The 22,201-nt window shown below is 29.5% G+C and overlaps 1 protein-coding gene across 1 annotated transcript in view; it reads right to left on the bottom strand.

Moving 5' to 3' along the window:
* LOC107455066 (uncharacterized) overlaps positions 1–21,205 on the bottom strand; it is a 49,710-nt gene extending 28,505 nt beyond the window's left edge. The window contains exon 1 of the mRNA XM_016072481.5: positions 21,057–21,205. The gene's annotated coding sequence lies outside the window, so the exon portion shown is untranslated. The remainder of the gene's footprint in view (positions 1–21,056) is intronic.
* Between the last annotated feature and the right edge of the window lie 996 nt (positions 21,206–22,201).

Genomic DNA, 22,201 nt, shown 5'->3' with positions numbered 1-22,201 from the left:
TATATATATATATATATATATATATATATATATATATATATATATATATATATATATATATATATATATATATATATATATATATATATATATATATATATATATATATATATATATATATATATATATATATATATATATATATATCTTGTGAAAATTTAGAATGTTGCAACTTCAAGTCAATAGGATTTTCGTAATCATGTGAAACAATTAAAGAACACAATTAAACATCAAAGAAAATCAAAAAAAAATTTTTAATTAAAATCCTCAATGTCATTTTGTAGTAGATTTACTACAATTTTCTGTATTCTGTGATGCCAGCGTCGTTACGAAGAGATGAAAATAAAATGTTTGTTTTTTTTCTGGATAAATAGCAATACTGTCCTCCATGCTTTAAAAAATATGCAACTCAATACCAAAGTTAACTGTTCTTCTTCTTCGCAGTCACAACAGCCACTAGGAAGCCGTGTCTGCATCAAAAACGCCCTCACCTCCAGCGTCTTCCACATGTAGTGACATCTCTCCGATTCTTAATTCTTCTTTCGACTTAATTCTTTTTCAAGTCTTTTCCAATTCTTCTTTTAATTAAATGTGACTCAGCATCGCAAATAACGAACCAGTTTTTATTATATATAGCTAAATTTTAGAAATTTTAAAACAAAAAAATTAAAAAAAAAAATTTAAAAAAAAACTTAGAAAATTAAAATTACACTATGTTCCATACACTCTATTTTTACCTTGAAATTAGTTTTTATCTTCAATTAAATATTTTTTCAAGGATTTGTCTTTTCGATGTGCATTGGAATGAAAGAAAGAGACGAAAAGGATAGTTCAGGGTCAATATCAGAAAACAAGGCCACATTAACTGGTTAAATATGTGATTTGAACAGTCGTCTGAAAATGAATAGTTTTTTAATAACAAAACTAGAAATATATTACTTTCCTAAATTCAAGTTTGAATAAATTTTATCTTGTTTTATAATAAATTACATTAACAACGTAAGTTAAAATCAGTGGTATCATCAATCATTTCTTCAATACTATTCCTTTTTTTATTTTTTTATTTCATGAGTTTTGTGACGATATTTCTGAAAAAAATGAAACTCTTATTTATAAGATTTTTCTAAAGACTAAAGAATATGGAATAAAGAATATATTACTAAAGAATATCGATTAATTAAGGCAAGTCATTAAATTTTTGAGATCTCAGTACATGCATTTAGTGTTTTTTTAAGTTTACGGTAACATATACATTTGGTAACAGTCAGTCGACCTGAAAAAGTGTCTCTTTGGCGCACGATTCGACGAAAACAGTTCAAATGAGAGTTGAGAACATATACACTGTTAGAAAAGTCTCGGAAAAAGTTATTATATAACAATTTGTTTAATTGTTATTTTAACACATTCAAACAAATCAATCAAATGTCTATTAAAAAAGATGATATTCAAACTGTTAACTGTTAGAAAAGTCGTTTATTAGACTGTTTTTACATAATACGGTTAAAAAACCAAAATTTTATCAGCGCTAACTAGACACTTTGCTTATGATAATTGAGAGCACGTTTTTCAAAAGCTAAACAATGTGATAAGGATTACGAATTGGTATATTTAGTTTTCATCATCAAATAACGCAACAGTGGAAGCTTTAAAATTTTATAGTAATAAGTGTATGGTGAACACCTTTTGATCCGATGATGGAATTACGAATTAATATATTTAGTTTCCCTCATCGGATGAATAACGCAACAGTGGAAGATTTAAAATTTTATAGTAATAAGTGTATGGTGAACACCTTTTGATCCGATGATGAAATTACGAATTGGTATATTTAGTTTCCATCATCGGATGAATAACGCAACAGTGGACGCTTTAAAATTTTATAGTAATAAGTGTATGGTGAACACCTTATGAAGCCACTTAGTCCATTGAAGTTGGGTACATACTTTAGTCGAGAGGGATAATCTATCAATCTCATGATTAAAAGCCAATACTTTCGTCACACTCGTTTTTGAATTAAAATACACTCTATTGTTGCATTGTACTTAACCAATTCCTAGGAAATAGGAGAAAAGCATCAATATTTTTCCAGGTTTCGATACTGCCAGTCTTCAGTTTTGTCCCAGTTTGAAACTGCTCGCTTTTGAAAATATTTGTCTTATCAAAAAAAAAAAAAAAAAAAAAAACTCACTTTTTGTATAATTAAGATCAAGAGAAAGGACAAACCATTCCATGGCATCTTATTATCAAAAAATCCTCACTGTGAAGATTTTGCTATGTGAATAGAGGCATCGTATTGCTGGAAAAGCCAACTTGGTCAACTAATTCTCTCTGCTTGAGGCAGTAAGTAGATTTCTAGCATTTTTTAATAATCAGTTGACTTCATGAGGTCTGAGTTTATCATCCTAACCAAAAGTTTTGTAAGGAGCCTCGATAATTACTTTTATACCGCATACAGCATGATAGCATTAAGTAACGCTTGTTGAAAGTTTTCCTGAAGCAGAGGAGAATAGAAAAAAATAAAAAGTTTAAATGGCCCAGGTGGTTTTAATTCTATTGGCATGATATAAGAAAAGAAAAGGATTTGAGATTTTTAGGATTGTTTTCTCTATGTAAAGCAAGGTTAATATTTCATTAAAGGTGTGAGAAAGCGTCAGCTATAGTGGTAGGCGTAGCCCAAATATCTTCCTAGCAGCATGGAGTCTACCGATTTCTGAAAAATCTAAAAACCCATTACAAAGAGAATTTGTGACCCAAGATAGATTTTCCTGCAGGGCAGCCTCGATGAGTGTTTCAAAATGTCAACAGGGGTATAGTTTTTGGATAATAAGGTTTCATGTCCTCGGTGGCCTGCCCTTTCCAATGATCTCAATTCCCTAGAAAATGTGAGCGGGCATCCTCTATAGTGCTGGAAATGCCAAAGACAGGTAGTTTCAATCTGTAGTAGAAATAAAGATTACCATAACCGAAACTATAGGGTAAATATTGTTGCTACTGTTCTCAAGGGAAAAATTTTTGGATTTTATTTTAATTTTTGTTTTCGAGGGAATGGTTCACGCACTTTTAGAATTCAGGAAAATCTTATGAATAATTAAAATGCGTGTAAATTTAAATACAGTCTCAAGAATCAAAACTCTTATAATATCATCCGTGTTCACACATCTTCTAGCAAACGTAATGCAAGCGGATATATACCGGAAATTTTAAAGATCCCGTTCCGGTTTTAGAATCTTGCAATTGTTTATATTCAGTTAACACTCTATTATGTTCTACAAAAAAGCCTTCCATATATTTTGCTCAATTATCTCTAGAAGTATGACCCTCCCTCTTGAACGTACCCCATAATATGAGAGCCCCTTCAATGAAAATTAGGACAAAACAGAGTTCAGTGTAAATAACATTAGCCAGCTACTATATACATATGAGTCATTGTATTATTTAATGAAGGTTTATTTTTAAGCGCCAAAAATGGAGAATCATAAATGATGCGTTTAAAAATTGTCTCCACTGATTAAGGGCTAAAGAATTTACTTTTATTTTTTTTCCCCATTTAAATAACAAACAAAAATAAATGAAACGGATGAAAACACAATGTAGAATGGAGTGATTTACAAGTTCTGAGAGCTTGGAGGAAATCTACTTTTTTTCTGAGATTTGGGCTTTTACAGTGATAAGAAACAAGGATTTGGTGCGTTCGAAATTCTGGCGAACTTTATGGCGCATCCAGGAATTCCGAAAATATCGCGATAAGTTTCCTCTAAATATTGTGTTTTTCATTAAAATATGCAAACCACTTTACGCTTGTCTGAAAAATTCATTTCTTTTCCATAAATGATTATTATATGTATATGTAAATAACATTTGCGAAAATAAAAGCGGCTTAAGAGTCCTTTCCGAAAACATTTGCAACAAACAGATTCAATGACGTATTAAATTTTTATTTATTTACTTAACACGATACGGAAAATACGGGAGTATCAGTCTCACTTAAAGAGTGTGACTCATATAAAGCATTAAGAATAAATAAATTTCGTTAAAAACAATCTCGTTTGATTGCTTTCATCGAAATGTTCTATAAGTTCGAGTTTATCATCTAATAAATCAAAGATTTAAGCGCAATAAAAAAAACCTAGGTTTAATGGGTTATTGCGTTCGTTACATGCATACATAGCGACTGGAAATAAATCTGAGAAAAACTGCGAAAGTTATCAACCCCGAGAGTACGAAAAATGCTTTTCGTTTTTAAGAGAAAAAACACGTCATTTTTCAAAGTTTATTCCATTCAATTAACCGTCAATGCAAAATACATTTATAAAACGATGTCATATATACTAGACATGCATGTAAAACAAATAGAAGCAATAAGAAAATTTTGCCCGCATATTACTAAACATATAAGACGAGAATTTTTAGAAAATTTTGGGAGACTAAAGTTAGGGTGCCCGCTTATAATCAGATCCACGAACTTTAAAAAATTCCAAAAGGACATCGCCAAAAAAAAAAAAAAAATCACTTCTCCTTTTGTTAAACATTAGCGATAATCAATAAATGTCGCCAAACGCACATGAAAACTTATAAGCTCATAAAACAATTAGGAAAACTGAATGTAATATAAAAATTGAAAAAAAAAAACCCCGCATAAATAGGACAAAAGGAAAATTTTAAAAAAAATACTGTTATAAGTTCAGCTGAATCAGCTTATACTTTTAGGGGAATACTCTCATGTTCCCAATATTCAATGCTCACGTCAAATGTTAGAGGAAACTTCACGAAATATTTTCCTTGATTTATCCCGAACGGCTTACGAGAGAGAGGTTTTAATTTGTATAAACTAGCAATAAGATTGACTCACGTATACTGCTATTGCAAACCACGTTGTCGTAGTAAGTCATATAAGAGACGAAACGGGCTTAGTTCGAGCCCAAAAGCCCAGCTCAGATTCATGATAAAATTTTCATTAACTTTCTTACTATTTTTAAACAAACACTTGTTAAGTTATTAAGCATAAAAAATGCAAAATTTTTAATTGTGATAAAAAAGATTTTATTGATTAATTTCCTTGTTTAGGTTTTAGAGGCAGAGTGGTGAGACGGCAATATTAAGCCTTTATCTCGGGCTCGAATAAATTTCTTCGGGCTCAGAGCCCAAAATTATGTCTAAATCATACAAGCAAAAACAACTTGTAAGCCAGAAAGGTGGAGGTTATAGCAAATGACAAGCAGCATGATGGTGACAATGTGGTGTCAGTATTTCGCCCCGACCTTTTTGTCCATAGTACTGGTGCAAAATTTCCCCAGTGGTAACATATGGGTAAGATTTGTACTGGTGTTGGTCTAACCAGTAAAGGTATTCGTTCTTCAGCTTTCAGTGTAACGCAACTGATGATTTACTTCGCTCAACAAGTTCTTAACGAAGAAGAGTTTATCACAATATTTGATTTTGAAGTTCTCTTGTTTTCTGAGTTAGGTTCGAGATTGTGGAATTGAACATACAGTTCCTCTCTTCTTCTATATTAATCAACTAGCCAACGTCGGGAATAAAGAAAAATGTTTTTATCTTTTCAAATCTGGGTTATTAAATAAGAACTCAACAAACTATTTGTTAGTTAGTAAAAACTAATTATAACGAGAAAAAATAAAAACTGTATAAACTTACAAAAAAAATAGATAGATAGATAATGATAGAGGAGCAAACCGAATACAAAACAAAAAATAACTGATTGTAAAATCTGTCAGAAAAGCAAAAAACATTCACAAGAACATACAGAACTCAAAAGCAAAGATTAAGATCCAACAAGGTTTAACCAAGGTTCCTTACGACAGTTATCATTGTTCAAAAATTAAAAACATTGTTTATTTCGTAACTATTACAACAACAAACTTGCATCTAATCTTAATAATCCAACAAAATCGGCGATCATGTAATGTATGACACAAAAACGAGAATGTTATTATGATATTTACATAACTTTCAAATCCTTTCGTTAGATCCATAAATCCTCAAGTAACTGAATTCTGTTGTAATCACTTTGAGGTTAACTGCATGGAAATGCAAACCTTAATGAAAAAAATTTTAATACGGCATAAACTCAACAAGAAATTCATTTGTAGTTTCAATTGAGCTGAGTATTTAAAAAATCTTAAACTTGTTCGTAAACTTAAACTTTCTCTTTTATCTAAACTTGAATTCGTAAATAAATTAAAAAAAGGTCAGGAGAAAGAGAAAGTAGGTCATTAGAAGCATTAAAGAAAAGGAGGACAAATCTATGTTTGACTAACCTGAATATCATTTAAGATAATTTTTAAAAATATTATTAATGGGATGAAGGTATATAACATCGCCCACAAAAACTGCACCCTTGAAATTTATGAAAAGAATAAAAATTAGCGTTAGAATATAAAAAGTAGATTGCTCCACTTCAAGAAAAAATGTCAGTTTTTATTGCAGCCATAAAATTTGTAATACAAAAATACTTGTTCAGAAATGTAGACTTCTGAAAGAAAATTAAGCTTTCCACGCCGATGATACAGTTAAACTGGATAATTCGAACTTGTTTAATTCGAAATTTTTGCATTATCTATAGATTTCTGTTAGAAGAAATAATGTAAAGAACGGCATTAAAAGTACGTGAAAAATTCAAATCTTGTTTTAAATAACTCGAATTTTCGAAGACGAATTTGAATTATTCGAGATTCGAATGCACGAAAAGATGGTTTTTTTAAGAAATAAAATACTGAGGTCACTTCCCTTCTGCTTTCATTATAAATTAAAATTCCAAAGTCTGTCACCCCTGAGAAAAGATTTGGATACATCCCTTTGGCGAGAAACTACCTTGCAGCGAGTTTTCTTCGAAAGTGCAATTATTCATTTGGGTCTTAAAGGGAGGATTTATTAGCCCTTTGGCACAGAATTTTAAACACCCGTAGTTTATAGTCTCAAGTCAAAACTCAAGTCACTTCTTTCGACTGATAATATCAGTATTATCTCTCAGTTGTGATGGAAAGGGGAAGATCGAAATGGTACAGCATTTTCAAATCGAAGAAAGATCTTGTGGGGATTTAATTTATGCCTGTGTCAACCTTCATCTATCAAAAGGTACCTCAAGATAGAATCGAGTTGACTTTGTCTTATATACTACCGATTTGGTATTTTAATATTTGTAGTGGTAGTTAGTTATGCCACAATCTCTAAAATTTGGAAGCAGACTTTGTGCTTGCAAAATTCGTCACGTGAAAACTTTTGGCGCATTTCCAGACGAAAATTTTAAACATTTGAGAAGATGGTGGCTTGGAACCATAGAGTTGATATAGTAGGTAGAGGAACCAAGTTCGCTTTATTCCTTCCGAAAAGACACGCCACAGATAGCAAGCAAAGAGTTACAATCACGTGATGGAAAGAGTGCAATACTTGGCGCAGTATCACAAATGTTGGCGCACTAAGTTTTTAAACAGCTTTATTTCGATATTACCGATGCGCAAATAATCGGAGCATTTGAAAGAGAGAAAAAAAATATTTTCGTTAATCATATTTCTTTAATATTATTAAATGGGTTTTTAAAACATGAGGAGTTTTTTTTCTCTTAACAAATAATTTTTAATTAAAGTACTGCCTTTATTTAAAAAAATTCAGTAGTTCTCGTCTGTACCCTTAACACTATTCCTTAAAATTTATTCATTATATAAAAATAAAAAACGATATTCTGCATCACTTATATTTATTACTATATTCAGAAATTTTTTTTTTTAAATGTTTTTATTGCAAAGACCTATTTTAAAAAAAAAATTACTAATATATACAGGGTGGTCCCGAATTCATGGTACAAACTTTAATGGTAGGTACAGGACATTGTAACAGTGATTTATTGTATAGGAATGTATAGTCGCAAGTGACGCGGTGAGGCGTAAACAGGGGAAATAAAAGGAAAGAGAAATGGAGTGATCGGTTGGTATCATTGCCGGTAGAGGGCAGTAGATGTCCAGCCGCCGTTGAAAATGATGCATCGCAGTAGGGAAAAGCGCCATTCACAATTGTGCTGCCGTAGACGATGGGTGACTTTACGTATGCAGAAAAAGCAGACATGCATTACATGTACGGCCGGGCAAATGGTAACGGCAGAGCTGCGTTACGAATGTATCGCGCGGAGTATCCTGATCGACAAATGCCGGATCATAGAATTTTTCAACGGTTACATCGTCAAATTTGTGAAACAGGTGCGTTCGACGTCAACAGACATGACGCTGGTCGATTAAGAGCTGTACGCACTCCAAGACTGGAAGAAAGCATCTTGAACATTGTGGCTGATAGACCCGAGTCAAGCACAAGAACTGTTGCGCGTGACGTAGGTGAGAGTCATCAGACTGTATGCAGAGTGTTAAACAAAAATCGCTTACACCCCTTCCATTTTCAGAAAGTACAAGTATTGAATCCGGCAGATTATCCTCTCCGCGTGAACTTCTGCCTGTGGGTGATGCAGCAATGTGCGTTGCAGCCGGATTTCATAGGTGATGTGCTATTTACAGATGAAGCGACATTTTCACGCGAGGGTGTCTTTAATGCGCACATTCCCATGTGTGGGCAACCGATAATCCACATGCAACGCGTCTACATGCGTTTCAACAACGTTTCTGTATTAATGTGTGGGCTGGTATTGTGAACGATTTTTTGATTGGCCCATACTTACTACCCACGTGACTCAGTGGCGGAAGCTATCTTATTTTTCTGAAAGAAGTGTTACCACAACTGCTGCATGATGTTCCGATCGCCATTTGTAACCGCATGTGGTTTCAGCACGATGGGGCGCCAGCACACTTCAGCATTGATGTACGGAATTACCTGAATGCCACGTTTGGTGCTCGATGGATTGGGCGTGGTGGACCAATCCCTTGACCACCCCGATCTGCCGATTTATCGAGCCTCGATTACTTTTTATGGGGAGTTCTAAAGCATCTTGTTTATGAGACTCCAGTTGACTCAGATGAGGATCTCGTCGCTCGCATATCTGTAGCTACTGCAGGTGTGCGTGAAATACCAGGCATCTTTGAGCGTGTACGCCAATCGCTCTACCGACGCTGTCAAGCATGTATAGCTTCTGGTGGACGCAATTTTGAACACTTACTGTAAACATGACACTTGTCAACAACGCTTTCAATGAAATCTTTGTTTTTCCTTTCGGCCGTTATTTCTCCTGCTTACGCCTCACCGCGTCACTTGCGACTATACATTTCTATACAATAAATCATTGTCACAATGTCCTGTACCTACCATTAAAGTTTGTACCATGAATTCGGGACCACCCTGTATTGTAATAACTATTGTTATTTTTTTTAAAGAAAATAATAACTTCGATACAAAAATCAGGATTTTTTTTAAATCTACCAGGGCTTAAAATGTGAATTTGAAAATGTTGCCCTTCTTTTTTAATGAAATACAAGTTCGTTTAAAAAATTAATTTAATCTTTACGTTTTAAAAGTTTTATCACTGTTAGATAAAACAAATTGTAAAATTAAACAGATTGTCTGAAAAAAGTTCGATGCTTAGAAATAACGTTAATGTTGCAACACTTTTATCATTTTTATTTATGCTCACCAAGAGACTGCTCGAGAGGTAATATCAAATTTCAGGAAAAATAGCTTCGGGGAAAATAAAACCCGTTTTTAGTAGAACAGATTAGTTAGAAAACATATTTTTGATTAAATTTAATTACGTTTAGAATTTTATTTATATATTGAATACATTAAATTATTTATACAATAAAGATTATTTACATTATTAATTTAGAATTTTGACTTCTTTTTTTCCTGACACTTAAAATAGATATTTTCAAAAATAAACTGCTGTTGCATTTTAACTTAATACTCAACAATTTGTCTAAATATGAAATAAAATATTTATTCTAATATAAAAGTTTTCAGCTCCGAATAGAGAAAAATATAAGATTAAAAGCATTAAACTAATCAAAGAAAATAATAAAAGAGTTTAATTAGAAATTTTACTTTGTATTTCATGTACAATCTAATTCCATAAATTACTAGGAAGTTTAAATTGTACACACAAAGAGACTAGTAGAAAAGCTTTCGAAATTTAAACAAAAAATACTTAAATAAAAGAGAAAGCAATTAGAATTTTTACTTTGTACTAAATGTAGATTGAAACTAATGACGAACTTATAATTAAAATATCTTACTTTTATTTGTGATAGAAATTGCCATTTATGCAACTTTTTATGAGGTAAATTTATGCAACTATTATAGGTCAATGTATATTTAATAATTTTTATGTAGAAAACCAGTATCTTAAAAAGTAGCAGTTAAAAATATTTTACTTTACAAATAAAAGAACCATAATCATTTTATGGACATTAAGAAAATTACAATGCCCATCCATAAAAAATGTAATTTTCTTAAAAATAGTAAGTGCATTTAAAACTATATCTTTTAGCCAGCTGCAAATTAAATATATACAATCTAGATAAAGGTAAAAACAGTTGAAATTTTACAAGAAAGGTTCACGATGCTAAATCTTTGCACCACAGCCAGCTGTTAGCCTTGGCCGTCTGAGCAGTTTATTCCATACCAATGCATAACATGCGCTAATTTACTGCACTAATTTACTCCTATACAACTTATCCACTTCTATGTTATGTTTTCTAAATTTGTTGCACTAAATCAAACTAATTCTACGCTTTAATATGCTAGTAAAATAAAGTATTTCCAATAAAGCAACTATTTTTAAATAAAAAGAAGATAAACAAGTACTTAATGATTATATTAAATATACCTTAATTTATTTTCTAAATAGTACATAATTTGTATTCATTTTATGTATAGTAACAGAATTATATAATTTTATTAAAAATTAACACTAAAACTACTATACACTATTTTATATTTAAATACTAAAAATATTTCATAGAATTTAATTATTTATCAAACATATAAGAATATACAAATAATTTGGTTTTTAAGCATTCCTATGTAATTTAAAAAACGCAACTTCTTATGTACCATATTTTTTATTTAAATATATATATTTAAAGGAAACATTTTAGAACAAGATAAATATTGGGTTTTAGTAATCAAGAGGTAAAGATATACAAAATCTTTAGAATATACAGAAATGATATCGACATTTAAAGAGAACTAAAACAAAACCGAAAGTTTATTCAACTGTTCCTTGGCGCTAAAGTATCTCGCCAAGGAAGCCAACAAAGCTTTGCAGCTATTTCAGCTAAAAATAGAATATATATTGAAATATACTTAAACATTCTAAGTTTAAAGTTTAAGAAACAATAAAAACTTATGTTAAATGCAAAAAAAGTGAGCAAAAACGAGCGTAATTGATTATTAAAGCAAATAAAATATGATTATCAGAGCATGACTGAGTATCGGAAAAATTTTAAAATCAATTTTAAAATAGAAAAAGTGAAAAAAAATGTCGCCCTTTCTTGTAAAAAGTTATCGGACAGTCCCTAGAAAACTTCTCCGTGCAGCAAAATGCTCAGGACTTTTGTACCATTCTTATTTCTGAATTAAAAAGACAGACAGTTAATTGCATCAGACGATCGCAATGCTAAACGAATGGACGGGAATCGAAGCGGTCTCAGTGAACGGCAAGTTTGGGCTACAGTCACGTGACTTTATCTTGTCCACGGGTCGGGGGTTATTCTAGTCTCTCTACCCAGTATTTCAACTCTATGCTTGGAACCCTCCTATCTGAGAACTAAAATAATAAAAAAAAGTGAAGTAATCCTACATTTCTATGATTGAAGTTGTTTTCAAACCACCTCAAAAACATAATTCCGCAGGGTGTTCCATAAATAACAGTTGATTTGAAAAATCAGTTAAAGAAAAAAAGATTGTGTTTAAGAAACCAGCCATTCATTCTCATCAAATTTCAAAGTCAATTGCAAATTTCGCCACCAGATGGAATTGCCGATTAGAAATACTACTAAACAATGTTTGTGATTGAAATATTTACGCGAAGGTCAGTTAATTTTGTTTTTAGACTGCATCACGTTGGCTATTTTTAAAAATATCGTTTTACAATTCTCTGATCGTTTTACAATCGTTTTCAATTAGCAGCGCCATCGGTTGAGGAGTTCTGTACCTAATTTTAAAAATTGATAAAAAAATAAATTTCCTATCTTTACTCAATAAAACTCAAATTATATTTCTTTGTGTTTTCCTCTTTCTTTGATTTTTCCAACTTGTCGCGTCATTTTGAAAACAAGTAATCGACCACTGTGTCCAGTTGTTTGCGTAGACGTAAAAAAAAACATCTTTACTGGCAATCAAAAAGATTTTTTTGAAGTTCCAAAATATAAAAATAAATCACGTCATATTTTTATATTATGAAGTAATCAGGGCCGTAACTACGCCGGGGCAGTCGGGGCACCGCCCCGGGGCCCCGACGATCAAGGGGGCCCCATATGAAGGGACCACGCGAAATTTTTTAAAATAGTTTATATATATATATGAAAGAGATTGTATGAAGATTTGCTAAAATCTTCTTTTTCGTAGTTACATATCGACTTTAACATAGGGTGAAAGACTTTTTCCGAGAATTATATCCCTTCCTCAAAAGAACAAAAACGCTTCACAGAAAAGAGCAGGAAACGCATTTTTGAAGCTATACCCCTAATAAGAAACTTTATGTTGTTCTGAAATTAACTTGAATGGGCAAATAAGGTGCCTTTTGAAATTTGGGAAAGTAAAGTGAAAGAAAGTGGAAAAATATCTCTAGTTTCACTCTATTTTTTGAGCGTCGAAAACTTTATTTTGTTTCAAAATTGTAAAGGAGTGCTTCACCCCTTCTAAAATTTAGACATTCTCAAAAGTAAGTTCTAGTAGAATTAGTAAATTCAGAAAGAGAAAGAAGCTATTTTTTTCAACATTTAAGTTATTTTCTAAATAGAAAACTTAATTTTCCTCCAAATAAAAAAGAGAAATCTGCTTCAATTTTTTTTTAAGGAAAAGCAAATTTAAAGATATTTTCCAAGTAGAAAATTTTATTTTCCTCTTAAATTAAAACGAGGGAGCTATGAAAGTACTTTGATTCTTCTGTAATTCAGACATTCACGAAAATAAAGTAAAATTAGTATTTAACTCATTTTTTTCTACTTTTAAGCTATTTTTCAAGTAGCAATCTTTATTTTCCTCGTTAATTTAATTGATGAGCGTCATTCCTTGTGAAACATTGACATTCACTACAATAAAGTAATTTTTGCTTATAAAATAGAATTAGCAATTTCAGAAAAAGAAACTACTATTTTTTTCACCTTTTGACGCTATTTTTCAAATAAAAAAATAAAATAAAACTCCCCCCCCCCCCAACCGAGACAAATACGTCTGTTTTGTTTGAATTTTCTTCTACATATGACAATTTCTAATTTATTAAGAAAAAATTTTAAAATTTAAATTTAACCAAAAGAAGAGCTCAGCATAAAAAAAATAAAACAAGTGTTTAGGAAACTAAAATAATTGCCTCTCTTTTCCCCTTCCGTGGTGTAATAAAATGCATCTTTCACTGACATATATTTTAAAGCATTCCTTGACTCTCAACACCTTCAGATCACCAACCGAAACAGTTATCTGACCCCTCAAAATATAGCCATCTCCTTTTACACCATGGGAAAATGTCCTTCCTTTGACTTCTTTAAATTGCCTTGGGCTTTACGACCCTAGGCTTTTTGTCCTTTTATAAAATATCATATATTTCCAGAACCATGCATTTGTCGATTAGTCACAGTTGTCTAGGAAAACAGATGCAAGCTTTTAAGGGATGGAAGGGGATTACTTTTGTTGACATATTTTTTCTGAAAGAAACGCGGGAATCACTCTCTGTTAAACTTCAATTTTTAGCTCCTTTAATTGCTTTATTTAAATTAACTATTTTTTATTCAAATATAGATTTTTTGTTAACTTTTATTTTGATCAATCTTTCAAATTAAAATTTAACTTTAATTTATACTAATTAAAATTATTTGCAACTTTTTTTTAAATATAAATGTCATTACTTTGAATTACAACAAAACGAAAAGGAAATTGATTTCTAAGGAGGTAAGCAATTGTTTACATTAAATTATTTAATACATTCAAAACTGCGTATTAATGTACTGTTGGAATTGCTTTTTTTATATTCCTATGTCAAATTGCTTTTATGTATTACATTTTGTTCTTATTTTATATCTTTAAAATTAAGACCATTAAATTTTTAAAATTGGATATTCGATTTTTTATGCTTTTTAACAATTTTGTTTTTATTCAAAATTGAAAAGCAAACTTTGATTTTGTTTTAAAAAAATCATATTTAATTTAATTAAAAAATCGCATTTAATTTAATAAAACGCTATAAACATTGTTTCGTTGAGAATAACTGAAAATATGTCATCATTTAAAGTATTTTGGTTTAAATAAACCATTGTTTTTCAATCAATAAAAAAAAATTCTTCGAAGAAAATTTTTTATTAGGTTGTTCCGATAAATCTTTCTACTTTTATGAGAGACTTTTGTCGATTCTTTAAGATCAGCATTATCTACATTGCGTTAAAATTAAACTAATTTCAAATTCCTTGCTTTCACTGACAAAAATGGTACATGTTGTAGTTTTATATACTTAAGAGAGAAAAAAAAGAAAATATGTTAATTCAAACAACAAGGAAATATCACGATTGGGTTGAGAATGCAATTAATTTTCTTTTAAATTTACTATTTCATTCTTATCTTATATGATAACCACATTATATTGAGCGGAGATAAACACCAAAACCATTGCACATTTACTCTGTCTTATTTATTTGACTATCTCTGTTGTTTTTACAACACTAATTTATATAAACAAAAGTAACTTTTATTCTAACACAAAAAATTATCCTTAACTTAAACTTTAAATATTAAAATAACGAAGAAATATATTTGATATAAACGTTTAACTAAAATATTATTATTAAAAACTGCTTTAATTAGAAAAAAAATCATATTTTCAAAAATGGCACAATTTGTTTCCGTAACATTTGAGGAAGGAGGTAGTGTTGAGCGCACTTAATATAGTGTTTTTTTAAAAATAAAACTGTTATAGGATCATCAAAGTAATTATCTTGTGATAATAACTTTCTGAGAACTTTTTTCATGCATTACATCTCAGTTTATAGTATACATTTTTGAAAATTTTAATACTGAAACTATAAATATTGCTGATGTAGGAAAGGAATTTATCCGACCATCAGAATTACATTTAATCATTTCTTTAAAATGTGTGAACATTTCTGTTTATCAATGAATTACTTTATTTTCCGTTTTTAATATTGGAACAAGATGTGTTAAACATTACACTTAAGATTCTAGTTTTGAGACTTATTTTTTTTTTCCATTGTGAATATGATTTTCACTGCAACCAATGTTTAAGATATTCATTGAAATATTTTCAAAGCTATTGTATTTTTCAATATAGAAATCCGAATCAGATAGAATTCATTGTCATTATAAACCATTAAAAAGGTTTTCTTCTTATTTTTTGTTTTGAAAAAATAAGAAAAAAACTTTTTGGAATATTAAAAAATATTAGTTTCTTATCATAATTTTTTTATCATATATAATTACATGCCATCATAAATACATATATTTATTTGCCATTTTGTCTGTTCAGAAGTTTCGATAGGCAAAATATTCATGAATGAATTCTGCTCTAAATATTACTATATTTTTAGGACCCTGTACAACAAGTACAATTTTTACTTGAACTTATTTATCTTACATTGCTGTGCTATACAGACAAATGAGGTAGTATTTCGTCTGTATTTTAAATCACTGAACCAAATAAAACAAAACACGAAACAACAGTGCTTATATTTGAAAAGTTGAAATGTTTCTTTTTTTTCATGTGTGTGTACAAAAGTACTGTCTTTGAAATGCACTTATTATGAAGAAGACCATTATAACTTCAAAACTATTTATCCTATCAGCCTGAATTACATCTCATTTAATTATGTATCAAAACTTTGTTCGAAAATCTTTCCTTACGTGATCTACTACTTACTTCTAGAAATGTCTACAAGCTTTTCTTGAAACATTTGAAATGTAAATTAATTTGCATTACATCACAAAAGTTAATTTTTTAATTCGATAAAAAAATTTTTATCAAGCAATTTTACATAAATATATCAATAAATAATCGTCAAAATGACAAGGGATTTAAAAGCCATTTAAATCTATCTAGCTTGTTATGTATGATGGAATGCATGTGAACTTAAATTATGTAATGAAAAAATCTTTTAACTTATTAATTAAAGATGATAGAAATTCATGATACGTTATTGAAACAACCAAAAATAAATTATAAAAATTTTATTTCCTAGTAGTCATATGTTTAAAATCTTGGATACAATAAATTAGATGACAAGAATATGTAAAAAGCGGAAATGCGTAAAAATGTCTTAATATGCAGACAAAACCTTAAAATACAAACTCAGAATATTTTTCTAAAAACACAGTTAGTTCGTTTCTCAAAATGTAAGAAATCTTGGTCAAATCAAGATATTTTGTTTCTTCTTTCTTTTCCTCATTTTATTAATGTCTTAAAATTAATATATCCTACCCTTTAACATTTGAAAGAAAATTCTAACGTAACTATACTATACTATATCATAAAAATTTCTTGTTTCGCTTATTCCTAGTATTCTAATGTAACACTTGAAAAAAAATGACTTTTACACTTGGAAGTTCTGAAACTTTATTTTATATCTAAAATGACCGACCTATATGATGATAAACGACTGGTGTAGGAGGAAAAGAAAGTCTAAAATATAAATGGTTGTTAAACATCTCTTTTAAATGTAATTGCTTATCTATAAAAGGTGTATGAGATAATTAATTGTTCGCCCATTTGAACTAAAATTGAAAGAAATTTTTGTATGAAGATCTCACTGAATTAAGAAATTAACGAAGAAGTTAATGACTTTGAGTATTTACATTTAGATTACTACAATAAAATTTGAAATAAGAAAAGAAAAAAAAACATTAAAAATTGTCAGTTACTAACAAAAATCACTGTAATGGATTAATGATGTATTATGCACTTCGTGACAGTGTGTAGAGATTATACTTGTTGTTGTTATACTTTCTCAAAATTGAAACTTATAAAAAATTATTTAAGAAGTTCAATGGGACAGGATCGATTGAATGGACTTGCACTACTGTCTATTGAAAACGAAAAAACTCGAAATATTGATTTCAGCGATATAATTGATGAATTTGCGGCAACAAAGGCCAGGAGAAATAAATTTTAAGTTTTGAAATTTTTTATTTCAGATTTTAGAAATCTTTAGAAAGATTTATGTTCAGTAATTTTAAAATTGCTATAATTTATTATTTAATTTTTATTAATTAATAATAGATTAGCAAATTTAGTGGACTGTGTTTCAAATTATGGATGGGTTTATATTTTGTACTAATAATTATAAATATAAATTTTATGACTTTTTTTTATTTTATAATTTTTTTCTTCATTTCCCCTTTTTTAAAAAATTTTATTACTATGAAATCTATTTCACAATTTACTTTAAATATTTTTCAAAAACTGAAACTAATCTAAAATTTTAAATATGAAATCTTTATTCTAGACATTTATTTTAATGCAAACTGATGTATAATCAACAAACTTAAGTGTATAAATCTATCTACCAAACTAGAACCATTATATACATTTAAAATCTGTATTTAGTATGTGTTTTGTAGTTATTTTTAGATGTCTTATTTGTGTTTTGTAATTAAAAATTAATTTTTTTAAATATAACATTTTACATTCTAGTGTTAAATTTACAACTTGCAATATTTTGTAATCCCATTTCTATGTGAACAAGTGACTTATTTTCATAAATATATTAATCAACATGATACATAAGTAGCTAAAATGACGATTAGAGATGGAGTACACAAAGTTTTAGAAAAGGGCCCCGGCAAAAATTTGAGCCCCAGGGCCCCGAAGGGTGAAGTTACGGCACTGGAAGTAATCATCTTTTTTATTATAATACTAAATTACGAAGTTTCTCTAAAGGTAGGCACCTCCGATGACGAAGTGAATAATCTTAGAAATACGGACGTGATAAGTTTGCCAAACAAAAAACAAGATTTGACATTCATTGTTGTCATAAAGGTCACAAAAAATGAGTAAAAAAAAATTCAAGGTTGGAAAGGTCTTTTTTTAATTTAGTCTCAGACTAAATTTTTAAAAAAATTCCAGTTCACATTTTTACCTAAGCTTAAAAGTTCCTCAACTACTAATGACAAAGACACTAATCAAGGATATAAAGCGTGCGATATTTTTTTATTGCGGCTTGAACTATCTAAACCAGCGGTTCCCAATTTTTTTTCCAGCTACGGAACCCTAAATAATCAACCTTCTCTGGCGGAACCCCGACTTTAGAAATAAAGTAAATGAAGACGATTCTGAATATATTAAAAATTAAAACATTATTTTGAGTTTTAGACTTTTTTTATTTTAAAAAGAAGAATGAATTTTTTTCCCCATCGTTTAATCATTAATAACCTTAAATTCGATTTTATGTGCGACAGTTGAATCTACAGTCTTAGGGCTAAACCTAGCTTTTCTTTTCTTTCTGGTACTGCAATAAAATTAAAAAAATAAATAACTGCTAGAAACGTTGAAAAAAGTTAATAGGGAAACATATTTCTTTTGGAGCCCAAACGAATTTTCTTTGTCTTTTAAAACGATATCTTTCAAAAATAAATATTATTTTATACTTAATCAATGCTTTTTTCTTCAAATTACTCACTTATAATCAATTGTTTGTAAAAGGCTCTAAATATAAATTATTCTAATTTATTAATTGGTGGCATTAAATTAGGAGGAATTTGATCTTTTCTAGCGTAGGTGAGAGCGAGCTAGTTGGCGCTGTTTTCAGTTTTTGATTTCCTATTATGCTTAAACCAAATTTAAGTATAATAGGAAAGTTGAATATCTAGCTCTGACTAGTTGATCCGCTTGACTACGAAACACTTAAAACTTAATGTTGAATTCATAAAATTATTGTTACAAAATTGATCCAACAACAACAATTTACTCAGTATGCGAGGTAAGTTGATAAGAAAATATAGGTTAGTCAGAGGTTTGGTACAGGAAAATTAAATTACTGCAGAGCCAAGTTCATTCAGTATTGAGAAATATTTTCTTCTGAATTCATTCTAGTGATTGGAATATTAGTTACATAGTTAAAAGCAATTACGTAATATCAGTAGTAAATAAAAATTGAAACCGGTATCGTTTTACCTTAACTAGGTTAGGAAGACTTTTAACTTGAAGAATGTAAATTTTTCCCCCTTTTACGTTTTTCACAAGAAATTTCAAAATTTAAAAAAATTCCTTTAGAAGTTCATAATTAGCAAGCAATTAGTAGATATTAAATCTAACAGCCTAAGTATAAAATGTAAATTGTTTTAGCATTCAAAATTAGGTTTTATGCAAAAGTAGAGAATAAAATGTCATAGATAGAAATAGCATAAGTGGGTGTACAAGTTTAACCCTATGAGTCCCTTTTATATATTTTTTTCAGACGATCTTATTTGAAGCAAAAATATATTATGGTATTTTTTAACTATAAAAAACAGTATAATAGTTACTAAATAAAATCTGTTAGATTATCGGAATTATATTTGTACTAAAATAAAAAATCCAAAAAAAGTAGTTTGGAAAAAAAAATTACATTCCTATTCAAAAATTTATCAATTATTGGTTTTGTAAATTAAAGACATTTGAATGATGAATATTTGTTTCTCTTATATTTAAATAACTGCAAATAAGTGCACATTTTGAAGGAAAAAAATTGTTTGGAAGTGAGCCGTGTTTGGGAGATTTTTCCTTTAACACAGAAAAAAAAAAAAAAAGAAAACACCGATGTTTCATTCTGTGTTTTATAACCAAAAATTATTAAAATGCTAAATATAATATTTTTCCATTTATTTTGACCTAAATTAATACAAAAAAAAAAAGAATGGCAAATATTTTTAATAAAAATTCTGCGTCGGAGGGTTAAAGATCTTGTAAATGAAACTTGTACTAAAAATTGTTTTATCAAACGTTGTGTTTTTGCATTTGATTATTTCATTATGTTATGTGCTTGTTACAATAATTCAAAAATACATGGAGACATAGGCGTAGCGTCGGGGAGGGGGCAGGCAAAGGGGTTCCCCATAATTTTTGAAAAGTTCAGAATTTTCTGAAAGTTATTACTTTTTTTTTAAAAGCGATAAAAAAAATTGTAGATAGTCTTTATACATTTGAACGAAAATATTTTATGATTATCACTTTTATGTAAAGGCTATCTTAAAAACCATTTATATATATAATATATATATGTATAGTATATATTTATACCTTTTTAAAAAAAAAAGCTTTGTGCCCCCTCAAAATTTTCCTTCATGGTACGCCTCACCTATACCTAGAGATAAAACTTTCTGCTCAAGGATAAAAGAAACGTTGCAACTATTCGAAGAAAAAGTAAAATTGAAGAGAAGAAAACAAGCAAGAAAGAAAGAAATAATAGGACTCAATTTGTCTTTGTTTTTGCGTTCATAAATTTCAGTCAGATGTATAAGATGCTTCTAAAATCCCGCTGTGAAAACTACACTCGCTTAAAGAATTTTAGCTTCACTTTTCTAGAAAGAAAATTTGCTTCGGCTATCTGCGTCTTAACATCTTCAACAAAGCGAAAAATTTATAGATAAAATTAAAATGTCGTCAATATTTTAATACTTTAGAGTGTATCTATTTAGTTTGTTATAATTTTTTATTATAATCAAGCTCCCGTCCCCCTAAAAAACATCTAACTTGTATTTAATGCTGACAATAAATAATGCTGAAATAGACGTTGATTATATAAAAGAAAAAATAGTATTTCTCCTTAAAATATTCTGAGAATAATTTCATCGAAAGTTTCTTTACGTAAATCAACAAACAACATATCTGAAGCATAATATACAAAATATCAACTATGTCAGCGATAAACAATAAGGTATAAACAATAAAACCATTAAGAACGAAGTCATACTTAGCATAGTGGTTATCCCTTTCATCGATCACGCGCTAGCACAAACGAAATGGCGGCGATCGAACAAATCAACTAGGTAAATTAGATTTCCATAATGAGCGAAAATACTGAAACGTGACGGTGTATACCTTGAGAGAAATATTCAAAACAGGAACAAATAAACAACTTCCTCGGATCAAAGCGATTTAAATCCGTGTCATTTAGAAAAGCAATCCGTACCAAGGTTACCTTGCTGACCTTAGCATGGTTCGTGGAACTTTCACTACTTTGGCGGCAATTATGCCTGTCTGATGGTTCGTAAACATGCATGAAAATAATTAAATTCATGTAGAGGTGGGAAGAAAAAAGTGAGATTAGTTATTTTAATCTGAAAAGAACTGTCCTTATGCGTCAAAATTCTATTTTTAAATCACAAAGTTTTGTTTTCAAAAACAAAGGATTTGAAAACTGGTTTGAAAAAATTGATTATTCAGAAACTCAGTGGTACTTCGTTAAAAGTTTAATATTCAAGAAACAGCGGGATTTAAAGGCTATATCCACAAGAGAAACCAGAATTTGAAGAAAATAAAATTTTGAAGAGAAAGGTCAATTTTTATTAATAATTCGTGACTTCAGTTTTCTTTACAATCCCTAGAGAAAAATTTGAAATTTCAAGGAGATCATAATAAACTTGGCTATTTTGCTTTACGATTTAAATACACTAATACTAGAACCGCTTTACAAATAGTTTAGCGTTAAAATGTTTTTACCAGAAATGACGAATTAATGAAATTCTTTTTTAATACAATACTTTTGAAGTTATAAATGCACCAAGCTAGGACCTAAAGGCTTCTTTACCTCCACAAAATTTATTTCAACACGGTGTAAGATTTAAAGAATAAAAAAATCCGAATTTTCAGCGATATCAAACGAAATCCAAAATTACAACAATTGGGCAGTGTTGTTGTTGTTGTTAATTTACGTCGCACTAGAGCTGCACAATGGGCTAACAATTGGGCAGTGACAAGTTACGATATAATATTACGATAAATAACGAACATTGCAGAATGTCACGAATTCGAAGTTAGAGTTCGTAGCATAGAGATGGACAAAACGATATTTTATGTATAAATATATATGTAATGGTTAAGGTGATAAATCTGGCT

Source organism: Parasteatoda tepidariorum, chromosome 10 (genome assembly GCF_982258835.1).
Source record: "Parasteatoda tepidariorum strain Cologne lab strain chromosome 10, Ptep-v5.0, whole genome shotgun sequence".
NCBI lineage: Eukaryota > Metazoa > Arthropoda > Arachnida > Araneae > Theridiidae > Parasteatoda > Parasteatoda tepidariorum.
This window is presented reverse-complemented; position numbering and strand designations above follow the sequence as displayed.